The sequence below is a fragment of the Lepidochelys kempii genome, chromosome 21, assembly GCF_965140265.1.
Source record: "Lepidochelys kempii isolate rLepKem1 chromosome 21, rLepKem1.hap2, whole genome shotgun sequence".
NCBI classification, from domain to species: domain Eukaryota; kingdom Metazoa; phylum Chordata; order Testudines; family Cheloniidae; genus Lepidochelys; species Lepidochelys kempii.
In genome coordinates, this window is record NC_133276.1 from 8,413,851 (window position 1) to 8,438,449 (window position 24,599).

At 50.0% G+C, this 24,599-nt stretch overlaps 1 protein-coding gene across 5 annotated transcripts in view; it reads right to left on the reverse strand.

Annotated features, from left to right (window-relative positions):
* Positions 1 to 17,491, reverse strand: part of ATP2B4 (ATPase plasma membrane Ca2+ transporting 4) — a 103,883-nt gene extending 86,392 nt beyond the window's left edge. For 4 of the 5 annotated variants that reach the window (XM_073320111.1, XM_073320115.1, XM_073320112.1 and 1 more), the window contains exon 1: positions 16,881 to 17,490. The gene's annotated coding sequence lies outside the window, so the exon portion shown is untranslated. Of the gene's footprint in view, positions 1 to 16,880 lie in introns of all 5 variants that reach the window. The other variant, XM_073320114.1, reaches the window with a different exon arrangement.
* Positions 17,492 to 24,599: the final 7,108 nt, after the last annotated feature.

A 24,599-nucleotide genomic window follows, 5' to 3' on the forward strand; every position in this document is an offset into this window, starting at 1 on the left:
AGCAGATGGAGTAACAGGGGGTGATCTGGAGGCAGTCACCAAGGACACCCAACTACCCCTGTATTGCAACATGCCCCATAAAAGCAGACTTCTCACTATCTTGTGCAAACAGCTGCTCTGTCTTTGTTTGTCTGGGAGAGAAAGAAGGAAGCGGTGTTTGGAGAGAGGGGAAATCTGACCTTCAGTTTCCTTTTATCTTTAGGAGGGACAATACATTTGAGTGCTACAGACAGGACAATACCCCAGCTTTCCTCCAGCCCAGACTTCTGGGACAACTGCACAATCTGCCCCAAGGCGAGACACAGCACTGCAGAGAGCCCATGCATTGCAGTCCAGATTACTGTGGAGCACTGCAGCACAAACTGCCTTGTGCTGCAAAAAGTTAGCGTAATCTGTAGCGTCTTGCAGGGACTTAATGCATTACACGTTTGCCTGCAGGACGCTGCAGTGAAGGCAGGATTTCCCAGCCAGCTGCCTGGCCGACATAGGCAGGTACTGCAGAGGAAGAGTGGCAGAAGGAAAGGAGGTGGAGAGATTCCCCCTGCCTCCGCCCAGTCTCTTTTCTGGAACCACTGTTGCTAAATATGAACCATATACTGTGCCATGTAAGGCCAGATAAACAAGCAACAGGATCCGGGAGCTGGTGCTCAGGGGAGCTGGCACTTGGAGATGCATGCCCGTGCCTGGAGCAGACAGTGCAACTGACTGCAGATGGCTGGCTCAGATGGAGAGCAGGGAGAAGAGAAGAGGCAAGGATAAATAAAGGCGAGAAGAGGGAAAGAAGGGAATGAAATGAGGTTCATCAGGTGGCTGGTGAGACAGCACCGATAGCACAGATTTTGCAAAAATTAAAGCAGCCCAGTGAGTCGCTACAGGAATTCACCTTCCAGCACATAAAGTGGCGGGCTTGGTGGGGCTGGGGGAGGGGTGCTAGCAGAAGGATGCAGCTGCTGAGCACACATTGAATCTAGGAGGAAGGGTGGGGTCTTGTGGTGAAGGCCCAGGGCAGCGATGGCTCAATTCCTGGCTTTGCCACAGATTCCTCAGGCAAGCCAAAGACAGGCGCAGATCATCAGGAGATCTCCGCATGTTGGATGCCATGCTCTTAGAAAAATCTGGCACCAGTTGTGGGCATTGAACCCCCATAACACTGCCCAGTGGGACACTATCACCACCATAGCATCGTAGGACTGGAAGGGACCTCGAGAGGTCATCTAGTCCAGTCCCCTGCACTCACGGCAAGACTAAGTATTAGTCATGCTCTTCCAAGGGAAGGCCAGAGGCTGACTTACCCTCCAGATGCTACTGATAGTCCATGCCAGTTTCAAGGCATGCTGGCAAGCTCACATCCCCCCAAAATAGCATCCTCCAGGGCACTTTCCACAAAGATTCAACTCCCTTTCAAGGAGGTTTTTGGAGCAGCTTTGGGGACTGGTGGAAGGTGCTGTACTGAGACCCCTGGGGACTGAAGACCTTTGGTTCCCCACAGAGCAGCAGATCCACCATGAACAGTGACAGGGCTAACTTTTCCCCTCCACCCTACAGCTGGCCAGCATGACTCAGCCCTGACTTGAAGGGACCAGTCCTAGGGGCAAGGAGAAAGTCCAGTCACCAAGGCTCATTCCATCCTCTGCCCTCGAACAATGCTGTTAATTGGGTTGGTGGTGGGGTGAGGCAGGCATAAGAATCCCCAACCCATGAGCCATGTTTAACTGCATTTGTCACCCAGCAGATGTCTGGGTAAGTAAAGTTCCACATGAGTATAGAAGCCTGTGACTGTCAACTCCTCCTCTAAGTATGTTCTCGGCTAACTTCTTCAGTCCCAACAGATCCCACTGTTTTCTAACATTGACATGCCTCCTTTAAATTTTGCCCTCTCCTTCACCAGGAGATGTGGTACCCATCAGAATATGCATGTGTATGCTCACGTATATAGACACCTGCACTAAGGGTTATGTATCGATTTGTACAGCCTGAATTGTCCAAAAATGGAGGCACCCAAAATGGATACCCAAGTGGAGACATTTAAAAGGAAATTTGATTTTTCTGAAAGCACTAACCCCTTCACCCTGAAAATAAGCTCTCAGGGAGTCTCTAGCTGGGCACCTAAACATCAGTCGTCCCTTCCAAAGTGTACATTTTCCAAGGCATGACCCAAAACATGGTCTGATTACAGGAGCCATTCTACCAGCTTTTCAGATATGGTTATTCCAGCCCCTCAGAAGAGTGGGCACAGAGTTATGCTCCTCTTCACAGGCTAATTGTGGTGCTAACCTGAGTGAGCTCCGTTTCACCTCATCACTTCTGCCAGCGTCACCGCTTTGGCTAAAGCCCTTATGAAGGGAGTTTTGGCCAAGTTATATTTGTAGGTTCAAAGTTTCAAAAGCACACAGGCAATAAAAACAGCATGTGTCTCAAAATGTACATCTCTGAAAAGCTGGCCCTTGCTTGCTCGTTTAAAAGGAGACCCCATTTTTATAGAGTTCTTGGAAAGTGTCTGTAGCATTTGGCTGTCACATGACTATGTGGTCATGGAAAAAATGTTAAGAAAGGTATTTTCTTACTGTACAGGTCTTTTCTTGCTCAGCACTCTAAAGGTCTTCTATGGCCCTGTACAGTATGAACAAATATCAGTTTATCTGAACAGCAACCCTGTGAGGTACAGAGTTGTATTAGCACTATTTTACAGATAGAGAGGAAGAGATTTGCCCAAGGCCATACATGGAATCTGTGGCAGAGGCAGGAGTTGAACCAAGGTTTCCCAAATCCCAGTTCAGTGCCTTATAAGACATTTTTTAGTGGCATGAATATTCTTTTAATTCCTGTTGCACTGCAGAGCCAACAGCTGTGCTTCCCCCTACTGGCTACCCTTCTCTAGCTCATCCCACAGAAGCAACTGGGCTTCTCTTTCAAGGCCCTTCATGGACTATTGCCACCCTACCCATCATCTCATTCACTATCAAAATGTCCACTCCCACCAGCCCATGATGCCAGCTGCAGTTGCCCACTTATGTTTGCAAACAAGCTTTCATGCTCACGCTGCCCCTCACACCTGGGAGGAACGCTTCACATCCACAAAACTACTTCACTGTTCTTCAGATGCCTCCTTAAAAATCCCCCTTTGCCAATGTGCCTCTAACAACTTGAGAGCCATTAGAACAGTAGAGCACTGAGTCCATGCTGGCCAATACACCCCCATCTGTCCATATCTGTCATGTCTTACTCTTCAGTTGCAAGCTCTTTGGGGCAGGGACTGTCTTCTTGTTGCAGGTTTGTAGTGCCTAGCATAATGGGTTCTGATCCAGATCTGAAGTTCCTAGGTGCTAGGGTTAAAAAAACTGCGGGCGTGCAAGCTCAATTCTAATCTGAGTCATAGCTGTATAGGCTATGGAATTCAAAGATTATCATGGAATCAGAGAATTATTAACTAAGTTCCACTAGCAAAATTACTGGTTATGAGCCCATGAGGCACAAAAGAACCCAGCTTGATGCTCAGATCCCAGGGTGAGTTTGCAGGGCTGGCAATTCGGAAAGACAAACAAGGCTTTTTTTTTAAACTTATGAGCAAATTGCATTTGGCATCATGGAGATGATTAGACTAGTGCAGAGACATTTTAAGAGCAGATCCTACATTAAACTGCCATATCTAGTGCCAGGGGTTTGCAAGGAGCATTACAGATGTACAAGAGCCTGCCCTGAGGAGCTTACAACCCAAAGTTATACAGTGCCCATGAACACCCATCATCCTTTCCAGTGTGAAAAACAAGAGTCCCTGCCCTGGAGATCTTACTGGCCACAGGAGAGGTGTTAATTACAATTTGGGACTCTGACTAGTTACCCCAGTGGCTATGTGGTTAAGATGGAGTGAGTCTAAGCAGGGGGGAGTCCAGCATAAGTGGTCAGACAGTGGAGATCAGAAACTTCAGGTCTGGGGTTCTGGTTCTTCTCTACAGGAAGCTAAATGCAAAGGACAGCAAGAAAGCACACAGCAGGGGCCATCTCTTCTCTCCCTTGCAGTGGTTTTGTTCCATTGGCTACAGTGGAGTTACTGCTGATTTACACTAGCATGCACAAGAGGGGGATCAGGCACTAGGCGAGTAACTTTTCTTGACCCAAGTTTAATGGCATCTTCTTGGCAGGCCCTGGATTTGCCCACAACAGCTAAATGTTAAGTCAATCCAAGGATTGCTTTCAGTAGTTAGTGCCGGGGAGGGATGAGAGACCAGCACAGGCTGAGGTGCACTGCACACACAAGGGGCAGGATAGTTAAACACTAAACAATTTTAAGTCTCTTGCAGTGATGAGATGGTAGAAGAGGAAACAGGTGTTGTGGGGAAGAGTGAAAAGTTTGCCAGAGCTCAAAACAGATTTCTGCATTTGATGTCAGCAAGCTGCATCGGCAAATGAGACAGGTGAGTGGGGAACATGGATACAACTGGGGTTAATGGGACAGATAGCAGTCAGTGCGGAGAAGCATGGGGGTGATTGGGAAGAGGCAGAGGAAAGGGGCCTGTCATTTATACCCATGGGACACGGGGACAGTAAAGCCTCAGTTACAGTGGGGTCCTTAACATGTCTCCCAGGAAATCTTGTTCTGCAAAGTCAGGCACCTTATGGCTGAAATCTGAGACAGACCTGAAAATCTGATCGCTAGATTCAAGTTGTGCTCAAAGAAAGAGCAAAGGTCACTCAGGAGTCACTGCTGGGCCTTTAAGCCGCAAGCACACACACTTTAGTTCAGACCCAAATGCCTAGGAGATGGCAAGGGACCCTGGATTTCCTTCCCAACACACGGGGGTTCCCACCTCCTCCAGCCCCTCCCTGCCTTTTCAGATTCTCTACCAGACCCCCAACATTCAGCTCCAGGGCTGGGGCTCTCATAACAGATACGAAGTCTCATCATTCCAAGGGCCTGTAGGCTTCTTCTCAGACTTGGGAATCAAAGCACTAGTGAGCAGATCTCTGTTCTGTTCCTGGACAAGGAAGGAGGTTTAAGAAATGCTGCTCCCTATTACCATTTTCCCCAACTCAAGGGCACAGAGTGGGCCTAGGAACCAGTCTGTATGGAGCAGCATCTCTAGTCCCACTCAGATTCTTCCACTACACATTATTGGCAGCCCTGGGGACTAAATGCACCACTCCCCAGAGAAAGCAGAGGACCCCCATTCTGAGAGGGGTGAAGGCTGGTCTTGTGTTTAAGGCACTGGCCTGGGACTCAAGATCTGGGTTTGATTCCTAGCACTGCCATAAGCTTCCTGGACGAACTTGGGAATTCACTTAAGTTTAGATCTTGTCTGTAAAAATCCTTCCTTCCTCTGACCTGGTCTGTCTTTTCTGTTCTGATCATAAGCTCTTCCAGGCAGACATTCCCCTGTGTACCTGTACAATGTTCAGCCCAGTGGAGCTGCTGTAGTAAACAATTGCAAAAGCCTTGAACAGCCCTGGCAGAACAGGCCTGAGCAGAGTTACAAAGAGGAGTTCGAGAAGCACTGTCCCACGCTGGCTGTAGATGCAGTTGGGTGTTATTTGCCTGCTGGAATACTGGCTCCAGTTCTGGGTGTCACACTTCAGGAAAGATGGACAAAGGGTTTAGGTCAGGTTTTATGCGAGAAAAGGTTTAGACAACTGGGCATAGTTAGTCTCAAGGGCTGTAATAAAGAGCCCAGGGATCAGTTCTCCATATCTGCTGAAGGTAGGACAAGTAGTAATGAGCTTAATCTGCAGCAAGAGATTTAGGTTAGATATTATGAAAAATTCTTACTATAGAGATAATCAAGCTGTGGAATAAGCTTCCAAGGGAGGATGTAGAATCCCCATCATTTGATATTTTAGTAACAGGCTGGACAAACACGCCCGGGACGTCCAGGTTTACTTGGTCTTGTCTCAGCGCAGGGGGCTGGACTAGAGGACCTCTCAAGGTCCCTTCCAGCCCTGCATTTCTAAGGCCTTTTCTACACGGCCACTTTACAGCACTGAAACTTTCTCTGCTCAGGGGTGTGAAAAAACACCCCCAAGCCCTGCACATTTCAGTGCTGTAAAGCAGCTGTGTAGACAGTGCACCAGGGCTGGGAGCTATTCCCCGCACAGAGGTGGTTTTATTAGAGCTGGGAGAACTCTCCCCCAGTGCTGGAGCCATGACTACACAGCCCCGTTAAAGTGCTGTCAGCTGTGTAGACATACCCCAAAGATCCCGATTGCCAAGAACGAACAGACTCATCCCTGCCATAGACATTCACCACTCAGAGGTCCCCTGCCCTATCAGCACAGAATGGGGTAAGTGGACCAAATCCTCAGCTTGATTTCAGCTGGTGTAAATCAGCATAGCCCCTTGGAAGGTGTAGCTCAATCTCCCTGAAAAACCCACCCACACTCCACGCTTCTGAGCATGTGCTCCAAGCAGGAGACGCAGGGAAACATGAAATCATCTCCCAAATTAAGAATTCAGAAATGGTAAGGAGCTTTGACAGCTGTTCCTGCTCAGGCTCCCAGCTGACGCACCAACATGGGGAGGACAAAACTTATAGCCACTTGCACCCATCACAGCAGTGAGTTTCAGGGGTAGGAAGGGGATGTTGATAGGATGCCTGCACAGTTGCCTTCAAGCCTGGGCTATTTGGTACAGACAGGCCTATCCAGGCACTGTGCTTAAGTGCAGGTGGAATAACCCACTGCTTCCAAAGCATCTCAAAGTAGCCAAGTTAGTGATTATTCCAGTTTGGGGTGGAGTTCAACTTCTCTAAATGGATCTTCCACATGGTAAGGTAATTTGATTACAGGAAGGTGCTAAGCCATCCACCCTCTCCTGATGTCAGCTGGGATTTGTTCTTGGAGTAACTGGATTTGCTTTCATTCTGGAAACAAGGTGCTTGATTTGATTTACAATAGCACCTATGCAGAGAACAGGGCCCCACTGTGCTTGGCACTGTGCATATACATAGCAGGAGACAATCCCTGCCCCAAATAGCTTACAGTCTAAACAGACCAGACTGGCAAAGGTGTGAGGGAAAGAGAGGGAGGAAGCAACTCACCCAAAGTCAGCAGAAGAGCCATGTGTCCAGAGTCCCAGTGTTGTGCTCTCCACACAGGCTGAGGAGCCCTGCCCACTCCCCACAGCCAGCTGCTATCAAAGGATAGACAGAAAGGGCCCAAAGGGAGTCCCCACTCAGCCCTAGGACCCCTTCAGCTGGTGAAGGGCTCCCAGAGCAGCTGCCAGAATTGCCTGCAAGCCCTGATCTGACCTCTGCAGTCTTATGGCCCCAGGCTTGCATCTCATCCACATGCAAGACACTTGAGTTATGGGTGGGTCAGGAGTGGATTCCAGGGATCAGCAGGTAGATGATTGGTTTTGACATTCATTAGTGTATGGAATAAACACTCCTTAGCATTTCCATCTGCAAAGTCCATTACAAATACTATCAACCCACCCCTGCAACCCAATCCCACCTGCATGGAGGTGGAGCAGCAGCCTCCTTATCTTACAGGTGGGGAAACTGAGGCACAGGGGGTGAAAAGTCACATCAAAGACCACTGCTACACCTCCTTTCCATTCACTCCTTAGCGCAGGACTGAAGAATTGGCCAGGAGGATGGTATTAGGATGTACTGAGACCTGGGTTCTCTTCCCAGCTCTGCCACTGACCTGCTGTGAGACTCTGGGCAAGTCACTTCCCTGCTCTGTCACTCAGTTTCCCCATTTGTATAACAGAGCACTGACTCCCTATGCACAAGGCTGAGGCTTAACTCATTCTTGCCTATGAAGAGACATGTAATTCTCAGACAGAGGGTGCTGCAGAAGGCAAAGTATTATCACCATCAGTATTTAATCTGCCATTGTCCAGGGGTGAGTGTCATACCACACAGAGCAAACAGCTGATGTATTGTGCATCAAGCCTTTGCCCACTGCAAAAAAGCCTTGATTAAAGAAAAACAAATAGAGGGGCAGGTTTATAAGTCTATGGAAATGGTTATCCCCACACATTAAAGCCAAAAGCAACTAATTAAAACAGCATCAATGTCAGATGTTTTAGGAGTTCAGCCTCAGAAAGCTCTGGCAAGGGATGCCAGGGAACAGAGCTGCTGCAGCCAGTTGGAACGGAGGGAGAACACGGAGACAGGACCTGCAACTGGGACGCTGCATCCTGATCCAAGCACCCCACCTGGGTAAACACTAGAGGCTGCTCCAGATAGCCTGCGACTGGCCAAGGGTGTTTGGGCAGGCTAAGAGCGTCCTGGGACCACCATGTGCCATCTTCAGATGTTCTCTGATTGACCCCCTCCACCTCCAGCACAACAGGACAGCCCCATTCCTGCTGGGAGACAGTGTTACCCACTCAGTGATCTCCCCATCCTTGGCCTAAGTACCCCTCTTTCCCATCCCCTACATTCCTGCCCTCCCCAGCTGCCATCTGAACCCCTTTCTCCCATCCCACAGGTCCCTAGCATGTGCACTTTGAACCTCCTCTTCCCCACCATGTGCAGTCTACACCCTTTCTTTCTCATGCCATCCCCAGCTCCTCCCATGCACAATCTAGAAAGCATTGAAACTAAACTGGATTAAAAAAAGACATTTAAAGAAAATCTGGGCATGGGAATGGTTCCCTTTGAGCCCTGCAAATTGAAGCAGCTTTGAAATTTCAGGAATTGTTCTGGTTTTTGGACCAGCTCTATTCAGGACCTTCAGAATGATATGCTGTGTAACTATCAGACACCACCACCTCCTCCAAGGGGACAGAATCCATTAGGTCTATTAAGGACAGCTTCTGTGAAGGAGCATCTCAGCACTTCAGGTATGGTACCAACAACATCAGTGGCATACCCTGCTAGGAAGTACAGGAGCACGAACGGCAAGGAGAGAAAACAGGTGAGGAAGGCTGTTTTGTGCCCAAGGCACTGGACTGGGACTGAAGTGAACTGGGTTCAGTTCCCAGCTCTGGCAGATTCCCTGAGCCACCTTGGACATGTCTACACTGCAGTTGGAAGTGTGATGGCAGCAGGTGTAGACCTACCCGAGCGGCTTTGATCTAGTAGCACAAGAGCAGTAAAGCTGCAGCAGAGTAGGCTGCACAAGCCAGTCCAGGATCCTGGACAAGCCAATTACTCAGGCAGCTAGCCCATATTGAAGCCTGACCTACCGTATCTTCATTGGGCCAGAAACTAATCTTGCTTATATGTTTGGGGCCCATTGCACTGGGTGCTGTGCAATCTCCATTGAGCCTCAAGGCACTCCTGTATTATAATCAGGCTGAGGCGAGGTCTATGGGGAAGGAAATTCTTCCCCCGGCCCAGGAATTCCCAAAGGAGGGTGCATTCATTGTATTTAAATGGCAGTTTCCGGTCAGGGAGGTTAGCCCTGGGAATCTGTTCTATTACTTGGAGTTACCTTAGAATCCTTAGCAGGGGAACTCACCAAGCAGGTACCAATCCCTCACCACCCTGCTCCCTCTCGCGTGCCTTCTTGTGCCAGAACATAGAAACAACCTCAACAGCTTTGTTGATGCAGCATGTAACAAGTTCAGCCAGAGCCCCTAGATCCACCCAGGGCGGAGAAACAGTGAAGTTGGGCCACTGTATTGGTTCTCCTCCGCAACCTGCAAGGAGATTTAGCCCCAGCTTCCTTTATCTGAACCTACCCTCAGCAACTAACATTCCTAGAGCTATATAGGTACATGGAAGAGTGGAGGGCAGCCTTCCCCGGCTAGGAGGAGCAGCATTTGTCCAGACATACTGCAGTCTCGGTTGGCCCTTCCCAGGGCTGTGTATAAGAGACATGAGAATAGAAGGAAGAGAAAACATGGACAGATGGGTGCACAGGAAATCACACAAAATGGAGCAACAGGGAGTGGAAGGCCATCACTGGGCAAGCCTGCTAGGGGACGCTGTTACAAAACAGAAGCTCCCCAGTGCTGTCAAGATCCAGCTCAATAAATGGGATGTAATCATCTCCCCTAATAGCATCCCAGCTATGGAGAGCCTGGGGCTGGAGCACGGATGAGAAACACTGTTAGGCTCACATTGGCAAGGTTAAACAGAAACCTCATGGTGTCTGGGAGGCCCCAGTACAAATCTTATTTTGCAGTTGACAGGCCCAAAGAGAAAGAGCCTTATGGAGCCCAGTGGAGCAGAAGGAAAATGGGGTCAAAGAAGCTTTGCTCCCCCAAACCTGCCTCCTACTCAAGCAGATACAGGTCTTGTCTATGCTCAGGGATAGACCTGAGCCAATAACTGGTGTCCATGCAACAGTACTGACCCTTAGTGCAGATGATGGCATTCAGGGGGTCTTGAGTAACAATTTCTGACTAGTCCAATCAGTGGAAACCCCTGCACATCTCGGTCAGTGCTTTAGGCCCCCCACAAGACCAGTGCTGCTACCCTGATGGCCGAGTTGAGGATATTGCTGAGTGCAGCAAGGCCCTACCTAGGAGGCAGCAGGATTAGATGCAGCCAGCCCATATGTCCTCTCCAAAGATGTCCCCATCCCAGGTCCCCAGAGAGATGTACAGCACCCCCTTCATTCAGATGTGAGGTGAGCAGGGGGAGGAGTAGGAAAAAGCAGACACTAGAGAAACCAAACAGGCCTAGTCCAGGCTACATTTCCCCATTACTGTCACCACCACATTGCTGCCATCACAGGTGGGGCCACGCGAGTACACAGTTATGGTAGCGGGTGCATTGGCCAGCTGCTCCCACATGGCTTGGATGGCAGAGTTAGTCACACTACAAGAGTATCACTTTTGGAATCAGGCCCCCAAGGGGCTAGGTGTTTTATAGACAAGGGACAGACAACAGCCCCTGCCCCCCTGGGTCAAGCTATCCAAAACAGGTAGAGGTGGGTGGGAGGACAAGGTAGGCACAGAGTAGGGTGACAGTCCTGATATTTGGGGCTCTTATATAGGTGCCTATTACTCCCCACCCCATCCAGATTTTTTGCATTTGCTATCTGGTCACTAGACCAGAGCCATGAGGATGCCTACAGTTGCTCCTGTGCATGGGGCTAGGCCAACACAAAACATGGAGAAGGCTCATCTAGTGCAGGCAGCCTAGGGCCTCTGGGAACTGCACTCCTGGGGAGGAAGAGTAGGAGCGAGCTCTAGTCACAGCAGATGTGCCACCCAGCTTCTTCCTAGCGAGAGGACAATAGCGCAGCCCCTCCCTGCCTTCTCCTGCACACTGGCTTCGCTCGCCTCTGCTGCGGCTACAGGAGTCCTTTCTCCACTCAAATCTCCCACTGCCTTTGTCAGCAGGAGGGCTAGTGTAGAACAGGCCCTGGAGCTTCAGTCACCCGCTTGATGCGGGTCTCGAGGACCCAATGGGTGCCCGCGAACTGTCTGCACTAGGACTCCCAATGCTGCTACAATAGCAGCCCTGGTGGGACCTTTAGATTGCCTGGGACAGACAAGTCCCTGGGCATGCTGACAACAGGCAGATCTGCAGCAAGACCCATGGATTTACAGGCTAATAGAGGGCAGGGAATTCCCACTTAGAAGGACCCATGTTCAGTATGGAATGGGAAGGGAAGGTCTGTCTGGCTCTCGGCATCACCAAGTAACCCTCGTCCCTTCCTGCTGCCATCAAAGCCCTCCTCCAATCCCCACACCTTCCCCCAGGAGTGCTCCCAGCAGGGGTATTAGTGCAGATCTAGCCAGACTGGTGCCCACATCACACTGCAGCCTCAGCAGGGGCATCACTGCCTGGATCAGACTGGACGTGGAACTGCCCTGGGGAGTGGGGCAGGGCCTCCAGCTCAGAGCCCAGGGGACACTCACCCTGCCACTGCTCCATGGATGCAGAGGCCTGATCTCCAAAGTGCTCAGTCTGCTGCCTCTCACCACTCCACCCAGAGTGCAGCAGTCTGGCACGGCATTTCCCTGCTCAGTTCTGGACAGTCATGCCAAGAGCATGTCCAGAGACAGCAAAAGCCCCCTCCTTGCTAGACACAGACTGGGCACTTTTCAGGCCAGCACCGGCACAGCTGGGCTGTTCCCTCCACTTGGTTTTCCCTCAAGTGGAGGGTTCTTCTACCTGCCACAAACCAACACCCATAAACCCTGGGACAGGTGCCCTATGAAGAACTCAGTTTTGAACAGAGGCCCAGGAAAGGCTCTGGGGTTGTTGGACTCTCTACAGGAGCTGAGAGGATTCCCTACGCACGGCCTCCAACAAGCCAGCAGCAGACCAGGAAAGGAACCCACCATCACCGCACACCTCCCAAGCCAAGGCCCAGAGATGGTGCAGTCCTGACCCCGCCACCTCCCACACCCAAATCATCCCTTTCCTGGATCTTACCTTGCAACTCCCTGGGGGGAGTCACCCAGCAGCCAAGTCAGAGGTCACGGCAGCACCTCACCGGCCGCTGGCCCTGAAAGGGAGTTGTGCCACTGCTTCCGACTGGGATGTGAGGGCTGCGGGGCTGTCGGCCTCTCTCGTTAGTCAATATTCAGGCGCATTTCAGTGCTCAGAGAAGTGAAGGATCGAGGGCACTGATTTGCAGGCTGCCTGTGCTCTGCCTGGCTCCAAACACAGACACCTCTGCCAACACCCCACTCTTGCCCTGGTCCTCCTGCCTGTGCTGAGGGGCCTCCACCCTGACCCTCCACCCCATTTGCATTCCAGCCCTGGGCTCCCCCCCAATACTCTGTCGATGCATCTCGAGCCTGACCTAGACCTCCCCCACTGCTGTTCCAACCCCAGGCTCCCCACACCCCTCAATTCTGACTGAGAGCTCCCTACTATTCCAGTCCCAAGCTCTGGTGATCCACCTCACTGCCAGCCCATAGCCCCACTCACCCACAAGGATGCCTCTGTCAGACTCTTGACCATCATGGTGTACTCTAATGTGGTGTGTTGCATTGCAGACAAAAATCCCATCAACTTTACCAAACTATGTTGTTTGTGATCCAAGCCCCATACAAACCCAGGGCCCCAGAGATACCAGGACAATAACCTGTTGGACCAGCTCCCATGCCCTTCCCCTTTACTTTCAATTCTGGCCTGAATTGGTCTCTGCCAAGCAGGAAGGGGCCACCCAGATTTCAGCCTCCCCCACAGAAGCTCCCTCTAATCCTTTGAGCTGCAGGGAGACCCTCAGCATCACCCTCAAGTGAAAGAGGGTTGGGGCAGGTTAGTGAGCCTGTGAACTGAGCACAGGGGGGCCCTCCCTCCGACAGCACATTCCTCCCAGCTGTGTAACAAGCAGCATCACTCCACAAAGCATGCAGATTCAAACCAGATGCTCAATGTGACAGAAGAATGCTCCAAAGCTACAGAGCACAGAACCAAGCAGCAAAAAGGGTGCTGGGAGCAGAGAGGGGAGAGAGATAAGAGCCGGAAGAGCACTTATTCCCAGTCATTTGTCTGCCGGCCGTGTGGGCTGCAATCCAGCTTCTCCTTCTGCTTTATTTGCTTATTTTTTATTTTGATTTGATCTGATGGATGGGAATAGACAGGAGGGAGGGAACGATATCGCCAGGCATGGCACGGCGCAAACTGCCCCCATGAAGCGCTACCAAAGCACCACAATCCCACCCTGAAACATCCTGCTAGTCCAGGACTGGCTCGTCCACCCACCCGCCTGCATTTCTACCCTGTGCTGCTCCAGCTTTGTTCTCCCAATACACTTGACATCCCTGCCTGTTCCGGAGCCGAGTGCTCACGCAGCCCTACCAGGGCACCTCAGTGCTTGCTGCCCTGCAGCACACCTGATGCTGCACTCCCCCCACTCTTTCAGTCCTGGACTCCCACACAGCCCTGCCAGACACTGCGCCTCAATCCCAACCTGCAGCCCGCACCCCACAGCTATTTTGACCCTTCCCCAGCAGAGACCAGCAACAGCGCCGATGGTTCTATTCCACATGGGTCAACGTCACCCAGCCCAGATTGTGAGAACCTCTTCTCACTGGCACCTGAAGCTGGATTGCTCAGGCCTAGCACTCTAGAGGGGAAAGATGCACACTGCCCATCCCATGCCAGTCTAACGCACTTATCCTATCCTGCAGCTGCATACAGCCGGCCACCCCAGCACACCAGACAAGACGTATGGGTGACCCCTCCTGAGCAACAAGGGGACGTGGGGGAATCCAGAGGGTGATGCTCCCTGTGACCCCGAAAGCAGGCTAACGAGGTCAGGGAGACCCACCCAGACACCAAGCAGCAGCTGCCAGAGAGGTTTACGACTGCAGCTCTCCCAAGGAGAGGTGTAGTAACAGACAGGAGTCTCCCCCGCTAGAGTTTTCTTCCTAGCCACCTGCCACGAGGCTGGTGGGAAGTCAATCAGGATTGCCTGTGGGTGCAGGCCAGGGGGAGGCTCCTTCAATTCCATGCCCATCTGCTGTAGGTATCCACCCACTCCAGCACAATGGATCAGTGGGGTCAGACTGCAGGGCTTGAACCCAGCCAGCCCAGGGATCCTGGAGTGCCCTGCTGCAAGGGTGGGATCCTCTCCATTGAGTGGAATAAAGGAGGGGTGTGCCCCTTGAAGCCACATCTGTCTGTATCTCACCCCCACTGGAATAATTTAGCTCTGCTACCAGCATGGGCCCCACACTCCCACCCCTTAGTGATTGCTGGTGTCCCCCTGGGATGGAACCCTGCCCACAGCCCCCCACTGGAGATCCGAGAGGAGCAAAGAAACAGCACCCCAACCCTCTGAAGGGAGAGCTAAGCCAGATCTTGGCACCTGTTGGAAATCAGGCTGGGCCAGTTAGGTGGTCTGAGCTGGCCCATTATGCCCCTCCTCTGTGCCCCACAGTATGCAATTCTTCTTTGGCTTTGGGGGGCTGAAGGCAGCAGCCTCTCCCTCCACCCATTCCATCCTGGCCTCCTCATGCCTGTTGTTCATTGCACCCCCTCTCTTGCGAAGAGGTGGGGCAACCTGCTCACTCCTGGCTGGGCCCCCCTCCCCTGACCTGTTTGTTCCTTAAAAGCATCCCCACCCCACCCGCTGCACCACAGCAGGCCAGGCTGCGCCATGCAGGGATCATGTGTGAGCAGGGAGGGAAAGCAGCCCCCCCACCCCCACACAGTGCCCCCAGCCATCTCCCTGATGAATGAACTCTGCAGTGGCAGAACCTGCTGACACCCTCCCTAGCAGCCAGAGCGCCCTGGGAGCACATGTTCCTAGCCCAGCATCCCAGGCAGACCACTGTGTCCTGTTGCTCCCGTGGCAAATCCCCCTATAGACTAGACACTGGTGGCTCCCTTAGGGGAGCAAAATGTTTGACCCCATCCCCCTGCGCCCCACCCAATTAGTTGGCCTTTCCCTCAACCCTCTGCATCTGCAGACCTGGCAGCCCTCCCAGTGGGTGGGGGTTAGGAGAGGCAGGACTGGGGAAATGAGCTTCCCCTTTTCAAATGAAGCCAGGCTCAACGGTAGGGGTGACAGACCCGAATGCCAGAGCAATAAAGCAGCAGGTCACTGTATTAGAGTGTAGCATGCTGGACACACCCCCACCCCTTATTTATATGACCATAGTGCCCAGAGACCCCAGCCAGGCTCAGACTTCCAGTGCCCACAGCCAGAGACAGTCCCTGCCCCAGAGAACCTGCAGTCTGCTACAGCCAGACAGGCACCCACATGCAGATATGCAGAATTACACACTGGAATAACCGATTGCTTAGACAGTGAAACAACCGGTGCCAGGCTTGATAGTGGGCACCACTCTTCCACTACCCAGTTCTCCTTTGAGAAATCTTCCACACTGGCATGGATTCCTTCGCAGAGGAATTCAGCACCACTACCCACCTCCCTGCCGGGTGGAAGGAGGGAAAGGTAGAGAAACATTGAGGGTGGAAAAATGCACAAGAAAACACTGCTGCATCAGACGATCAAATCTGAGTCCAGGGAGCCAGGGGAAAAAGTCCCCCCCCACACCCACCCAACCTGTCAAAAAAAACCAAGCCATCAGGACCAAAGGAGAGGGAGAGAAAATTGGGACAAGAAACAATAAGCCTAGAAGACAAGGGTGAGGAATAGGCTTCTGCTTCCCCCCCGCAAAAAAAAAAAGCAAGTTCCCCTGATCCTAGGTGCTACCACACCCCCGGCTTGAAGTGGTTTGCGGTTTCCATCATATCCAGGGTTTAGAGTTTGGTTCAATGGCTCTCGGGGCCACCCCCCACACACAGTATACAAATTGTTCCAGCAACCCTGCCTCTGATCAAAGTCAGCCAACCCAGCCAGAAAGCAGCACGGTCACGCTCCTCGCCTGATTAAACACATACAAGCACCAAACTTATTTCCATTTTACAAATATTCCTTCCCCGCCGCCCCCCCCCCCCCCACGGGTATTTTCTCCTAGGAAACATCCCCTCCCCCCCAGACAACAGTGCATTTCTCTCGGTTTTTGACCCAGCTCCACTTAAGGGAACTCCCTGAATTTTCCACAGCTAATTATAGCTTGCAAACTCCCAAGGGCTCCCAGGGGCTGTTTTTTTGCCAGCATGACCAGGGCGAGTCACCGGCTTGGATTTCCGTGGAGAAAGAAAATACCCCCCCACCCCCCAAAGAGCTTGTTCGTGTTGCTGCAACCAGCGATTTGAGAGAGAGAGAGAGGGGGGCACACGCCCACCCCTCTGCTTTCCAGCCCCCCTCTGTTTCCAGCCCTCACCACCTCCCTGTGTCGTCCCCCCCCGGCCCGGGTGATCTCCTCTCTTCTGCCTCCTTTCGCTCTGCGGACAAGTAGCACCGGAGCAGGGAGAGAGAGGGGCACGGAATACAGGTTTGCAACAGGTTTCCATTCGCTGCCTGTTCCTCGGCCAGAGAGGAAGCCAGGCAGCCCCCCCCCCCCCCCCGGAGAAATCCCAGCCCCTGACCCCGCGTGGAGCAGCAGCTCCATGCACGGGGGAAGCGGGAGGCGAAAGGCCACCAGCCCAACAGGACAAACCACTTACCGCGCTCCTGGCTCGGGAGGCGAGGTTCCTCCAGCCCGAGCTTACAACCCGCCCAGCTGCTCCGGCGCTTCAGGCTGCGGGCGGGGGAAGCGCCATGCGATCAATGGCTTTCGCACGGCGGAATCAATTCATAGACTGCGGCTGCTTTCCCTCCGCCTCCAGTAATCCCGTTTTCCGCTGGCAGGGAAACCCCCCTGGATTTCCATGGACGGGAAGGGGTTAAAAAAATCCCAAGCGCCTGGATTCGCTTTTCCACCCCCCTGCCCCTCCTTTTCCACCCCCCTCCACTTCGCTGGATTTTGCTCTTCCCAAAGTTTGGAGGGTGGAGAGAGACCACTGTCCTTTCACGCTGCAGGTCTGCAAGGAAAAACCAACAACCCCCCACCGATCTCTGCACTGAAGCTGATCAGCAGATGGGGGGGCGCTTGGGTTTGTTTTTGCCTCTTCTCCCTCCCTTCTCCCCGTTTTCAGAGCCAGCCCTTTGCAAATGGAGCGAGTCCTACACGAGCGGCGCTAGCTTAAGAAAACGCTTGTCATGGCAACGCCACTGCCTAGCCCAGCCAGCCTCACCCCATCCCAGAGAGGAGGAGGAGGAAGTCTCTTAAGGTGGCTTCATATGCAACAGTCCCAGCCCCGCTGCTGCTGGCTCTCGGCTTTGCTTTTTTAAGGGGGAAGTGGCAAAAGGCAGCTCCCCCTTCTCCGAGAGTTCCCCCCGCCCCCTTCCATAGATCCAGGTGGGCTTCTGAGCATGAAAGCGGTGGGGAGATCACCGGAAGAAACTAAGAATCTGGGGTCCCGATCCTGCCGTGACGTTAGTGCAGGAGAGCTTTGCCTGTGTAGAGGTCATCGCAAGATATGAGATGGGGTGCGCGCAGAGTTTTCATTACTGGCGATGCTTTGGCTTGTGTGTTTTCACTCAGGTTGGACAGTGAGAAGTAGGCTGATCAGTTTCACTTTTTTCTAGTCAGTTTCACACTTGAGATTTCATGCCCTGGCCAAAAATTTGAGTTGCAAGCAGGAGGAGACAAGTCAGTCCAAAATTTTTATACCAAATCCTCCTGCTTTCTTGTAAAGCAAGAACTAATTATGGAGCTGATTCTGTTGATCTTAAGCCTGCTCCACACAAAATAATAAATTCATACCAGAGAATAGCTGATGTAATGCCAAGGCTCCAGAAGCAATCCTGGAAGTTACAGGCTGGAAAGTCTAACTTCAGTACTAGGCAAATTGGTTGAAACTAGTGTCCAGAACAGAATCAGACAGATGAACACAATATGTTGGGGGAAGAGTCAACATGGCTTTTGTAAAGGGAAGTTATGCCTCACCAATCTATTACCATTCTTTGAGTGTGTCAAGCAGCATGTGGACAAGTATGATCCGGTGGATACAGTGCACTTGGACTTTCAGAAAGTCTTTAACAAGATTCCACACCAATAGTACTTAAGCTAATTAAGCAGTCATGGGATAAGAGGAAAGCTCCTCATAGAGAAGTAATTAGTTAAAAGATAAGAAACAATAGGAATAGTCAGTTTTCACAATGGAGAGGGGTAATAGCAGGATCCCCCCATAGATCTGTACCAGGACCAGTGCTGTTCCACTTTCATAATTAATCTGGAAAAGGGAGCATACAATAAGGTAGCAAAGTTTGGAGAGGATACAAAATTATTCAAGACTTCTAAAGGGATCTTACAAAAGAGTGACAAAACAGATTAAATGTAATGTTGGTAAGAGCAAAATAATGTACACTGGAAAACAATTCCAACTAAACATACAAAATGATAGGTTCTAAATCAGTGATTACCACTCAAGACAGACATTGGAGTCGCCCAGGATTGTTCTCTGAAAACATCCACTAAATGTGCAGCAGCAGTCAAAAAAGCAACCAGAGTGTTAGGATCCATTAGGAAAGGGATCAATAAGACATAAAATATAATGCCGCTCTATAAATCCATGGTATGCCCATATCTTGACTACTGTACGCAATTCTAGTTGTCCCCTCTCAGAAAGGATAATTAGAAAAGGTACAGAGGACAACAAAAGCTATTAGGGGTATGGAACAGCTTCCATAGGAGGAGAGATTAAAAACACTGGAAGGTATGGTGGGGCTTCACTCACCACACAGGCTCCTCCTGCTGGCAATCTTGGGGATTAGCTCCACAGGTCAGTGTACCCTCTCCCAACGGTACTTCACCCACTGTCATATCTGCTCCTGGACCCACATCACTCCAAGGCAATGGCATCCTCTTTGTGATGCAGCCCCCCAGCCATGTCACATTCTGTACTGCCACCTTCCAAGGGAGGTTTAGCATCTCAGTAGTCCAGCCACTTCCCCAGGGGGGGCAATAGACCCACCCACAACTGTGGGTCCCAGTCCACAGATCCTATAGCTGGCAGCTTCCTGCTACCTCTCCTTAAGTTCTCACCACTGCTGATTCAATTTCATGGGCCACTTCTCTGCAGCCCCAGCACCTTCTTTGCCCTCTTCTCAGGGCCTCAAGCCTGCACATTCCAGCAGGTCTCTCTAGCTCCCACAGTCCCCGCTAGCAGCTACCCTAGCTGAGGTACTACCCTACTACAGCCATCTAGGAACCCTGTCCTCTCCCTTGGACTCCCTGCAGCAACTAAGCACCTGCCCCTGCAACTCTTTTTATATGGGCCTGCTGGGCCCTGATTGGCTGCTCCCTGCACAGCCTCCCTAGGCTGCTTTTAACCCCTTCTCTGCCAGTGTGGGGCAGATACCCCATCACAAACATAAGGAAGTACTTATTTGCAAAACCTGTGCAACTTGTTGCCAGGGGATGTGAAGGCCAAAAGTATAACTGGGTTCAAAAAAAGAAAAGGAGGACTTGTGGCACCTTAGAGACTAACCAATTTATTTGAGCATGAGCTTTCGTGAGCTACAGCTCACTTCATCGGAGTGAAGTTACCGATGGAAGTGAGCTGTAGCTCACGAAAGCTCATGCTCAAATAAATTGGTTAGTCTCTAAGGTGCCACAAGTACTCCTTTTCTTTTTGCGAATACAGACTAACACGGCTGTTACTCTGAAACCTGGGTTCAAAAAGGAATTAGTTAAGTTCCTGGAGGATAGGACTGTTATCCAAGATGGTCAGGGGATGCAACCCCATGTCCCTAAAGCTCTCATTGCCATATGCTGGGACTGGATAACCAGGGGATAGATTGCTCAATAATTGTCCTGTTCTGTTCATTCCCTCTGAAGCATCTGGCACTGGCCACAGTCAGAAACCAGGATACTGGGCTAGATGGACCAGGCATTCTTATGTTCTTATTTAGTTAAATTGGTGCAACTATTGTGTGTGGACACTCAAACTGGTTTAAATCTGGTTTGGTTTAACCTGTTCCTGTAAACCAATGAAAGTTCAGCCAGTGCAACCTCCATGTGTATACAAGCCCTTAGGTTTTATAACACTTTGTTTTACAGAACATAAGTCCTTGATCCTGCAAATATTTATGCTGGTGGGTATAAGTTATGTGGGTAACTTTACAGATATAAGTAGCTGCAGTACGTTACTGTCATGCATGGGTAAGATTACTCACAAGCAGAATTGTTTACAGGATCAGGGCCTAAATGCAGAGCTTTAAGTCTACCTCATATATGGTCCTTTTATATAGGGAAAGTCTCCACATACCCATGGCTTCTCTAATTAAAGGTGCATGGTTAGAAATGTTTGAATCTAGCATTGGATCTACTTTTTCAGTGACTTATTGGGAGTCATGAAACTCTTCCTCTCTCACAGCCCAGATCCAGCAAAGACAGATTGTATAGTCAGTTGTGGGATTGGGGCTAAACTGGCTGCTCCCATCCTCTAAATAGTCAATGACTTTCTGGTCTCCTCCCACCATATATCTACCTAGCTATAGTATCTGAGCATGTCCACTATCTCTATTTATCCTCACAACACCTCTGTGAGGCAGGGCAGTGCTATTATTAACTGATGCACAGAAAGACAGAGTGACATGCCCAAGGTCATGCAGAAATCAGTGGCAGAGGAGGGAGTTGAACCCAGGTCTCAGGCTAGCACCTTAACCAACGGACCATCCTTCCTGGCTCTCTCCCCTCTGTTCCTTGTGATTTGTATTACTATTCCAGTGCATTATGACTCACTATTTACCTTGCTCCAGCAACCGTAAGCCCATTGCATGGCTTCTCTCCCCATGTAGGTGTTTCACAGATAAATCACTTCACTTCACACATCACTTCAGCTCGCAGTTGTGGGTGTATGTTTTTAAAAGAAAAGGTTACGATGTGCTCAACAGAGGACTTGAAAGTACGTTTGCATATCTCTCTTTGTATTTCAATTTTATTATTATTAATTATTTGGATTACCATAGCACCTAGGAGCTCCCGCCAAGATCAGGGCCCTCTTGTGCTAACCACTATAAGCACACATAGCAAGAGAACAGTCTCTGCTTACTATAGCTTACCATCTAAACGACAGATCCTGCAAACACTTACACACCTGATCGCTTCATGTGAGCGTTCATCGATTCCAAGGCCAGAAGCAACCATTGTAATCATCTAGTCTTACCTCCTGTATATCAGCCCACAGAACTTCCCCAAAATAATTCGTAGAGCAGCTCTTTTGAAAAACATCCCATCTTGATTAAAAATGGTCAGTGATGGAAAATCCACCATGATCCTTGGTAAATTGTTCCAATGGTTAATTACCCTCACTGTCAAAAATGTATGCCTTATTTCCACTCTGAATTTGTCTAGCTTCAATTTCCAGCAATTGGATCAAGTTGTACTTTTCTGTGCTAGATTGAAGAGCCCATTGTTAAATATTTGTTCCCCATGTAGATACTTTTAGACTAATCAAGTTGCCTCTTAACCTTCTCTTTGGTAAGCTAAAGAGATTGAGCTCTTTGAGTCTTTCACTATAAGGCAGGTTTTCTAATCCTTTCATCATTCTCAGGACCTGTCTGAACCCTCTTCAATTTATCAGCATCCTTCTTGAATTGTGCGCACCAGAACAAGACACAGTCTTCCAGCAGCAGTCACACCAGTGCCTAATATAGAGGTAAAATAACTTCTCTACTTCTACTTGAGATTCCCCTGTCTACACATCCCATCATCATATTAGCTCTTTTGGCCACAGGATCACATTGGGAGCTCCTGTTCAGCTGATTACCCACCATGCCCTTCAAATCTTACTGCTTCCCAGAATAGGATACTATATGCTTTGTTCTTAGATGTATATGTTTGCATTTAGGCATGTTGTTTGCATGTTCCCAGTTTACCAAATGATCCAGATCGCTCTGAATCGGTGACCTGTCCTCTTCATCATTTACCACGCCCCCTATTTTTGTGCCATCTGCAAATTTTATCAGTGATGATTTTATGTTTTCTTCCTGATCATTGATACAAATGTTAACTATTGTAGGGCCAAGAACCGATCCCTGCTGGATCCCACTGGAAACACACCTGCTCGATGACAATTCCCCATTTACAATTACATTTTGAGACCTATCAGTTAGCCAGTTTTTAATCCATTTAACATGTGTCATGTTAATTTTATGTTGTTCTAGTTTTTTTAATCAAAATGTTGTGAGGTACCAAATCAAATGCTTTACAGAAGTCTAAGTAGTCTAAGTATACTACTGCAACTCCATTACCTTATCAATCAAACTTGTAATATTACCAGACAAATCAAGTTAGTTTGACAGGATCTATTTTCCACAAATCTATGATGATTTGCATTCATTACATTACTGAATTCTTTAATTCTTTATTAATTGAGTCCTTTATCACCTGCTCCATTATCTTGCTCTGGATTGATGTCAGGCTGACAGGCCTATAATTAACCTTGTTATCCCATTTACCCTTTTTTAAAAAATTGGCACAACAATAGCTTTACTACAGTCTTCTGGAACTTCCCCAGTGCTCCAGGACTTATTGAAAATCAGTGTGAATGGTCCAGCAAATGCTTCAGCCAGCTCTTTTAAAACTTGCATGTTGTATTTATAGCTGCCTTCACTTTTTTGGGCATCTATTAAGGTGTTCTTAATTGATTCCCAATTATCAGTTGCATTTTTCTGATTAAATTGTTCTTCCCAGCTGATTTGACTCATAATTGTTTTTGTCTTTGTGAAATTGCCCCTATTAAAGCAGCATATGTAGATATGATTGCTTTGGACTTTGTTCTGCTTGCCCATTATGAATGGGATCAAGTCCTAAGCTACCATTCACTTTTAGTTCCATGATCAGATCCTCTTTATCTGTTACGGGTAAGGTCTAGTATAGAATTCCCCTGTTGGCTGCAATCCTTTTCCAATTAGAAAGTTGTCACCTATAATGTTTAGAAATTCCAAGGATGTTTTAGTCCTGGCCAGATGAGACCTCCAGCATCCACTGAAGTCCCCCATGATCACACAACTTTTTTCCATACACATTATGGTTAGGTGCTTATAGAGGCAGTCATCCTGTCCCTGTGTGATTTGGTGGTCTTGGAAGAAAAAGCTTGTCCTTTCCACCAATAGAAGTTGGTCCAATAAAATATATTATTTCACTTCCATTCTCTCTCTTAATATTATTATTTATTATTTGTTTGCAAAGCTAGGGCCAGACTCTACTTTCAGCTGCACCAGCGTAAACCTGGACTAGCTCCACTGTAATGTTTTGAACACAATCAAATGACTCCAGATGTTTCAAGGTTCTGGCTCTGCAAACGTTACCAATGGACTAATTAGGCATCATAACCCTCCCTCTCCCTCCGCTGCCCCGGCCTCTGGTGGCTAGTCTGATGAGTCCTCTGAAGCAGAGAAAAGCCACAGTGCAGGGCACTCTAGATATGTCCCTGATTCACCCCTAAGGAGATGGCCTGGGAGGATTTTCAGGGGATCTTTGCTCCCACTTTTAGATCCTTTTACATTGCCCGAGTGGCATCGAGGGGCCTTAGTTTTAACTGAGGCCCAGAGCCTGCACAGTTGCAAGTTACATACGGTGCTACTAGCCACCCAAAAAGGCATGGAGAGGAAATGGCACTCTGGCTCTGCTCCTTTCCTTCTGCAGCAAGTAGATCTGGCTGGCAAAGGAAGGGAACATGTGCTGAATCCCTAAAGAGCCCTAGCAGTGAGTACCCTCCCGCTTCCTTCTCCGCCCCGCCCCGGAGCACAATGCAGGCTGAAGCCACATACTGCGAGCTGTGTCTCGCTGCCCAGCCAGCTTTATGTAACAGGTCACAAAGCCACCCACTCTCACTATCTTGTGATCCCTCTAAATAAATACTCCCCATAGCAGAGCAGAATGTAAGGGGCACAACATGTGATGCAACCCCATGTGACCTCAGAGATTGCAACAGCCCCTAAGTTCCATTTGTCAGAGGACAGCCAGTCCCAGCGTTAGGGATGGGGTGTGGCACGGGAGGTCCATTTTCCATTCAGTGCCACGGGGGGTGTTAATAATGGGGATCTCCATGATGCGGCTGATCAGTGGGAGATGATACAGCTAAGGGATCCCGCCTAACCTTCCCCCGGATGGGGACAGGAGCCTGCAAAAAACTGGCGGAGTGGCGGGGCTGGAACAGGGGAGTTGCTTACACCGCTGCTGCCCACGGTCTCTCTTCTGTAGCGGGCATGACTCTCCACGACGAGAAGGCCCCCCTCCCGCAGCAGGATGGGCAGGCCCATGCACTCATGGGTGCATGGCTCAGCCAGCACAGCTGTGACTGCAGGATCGGGCCCTTCTTCTGGGTGTTTCA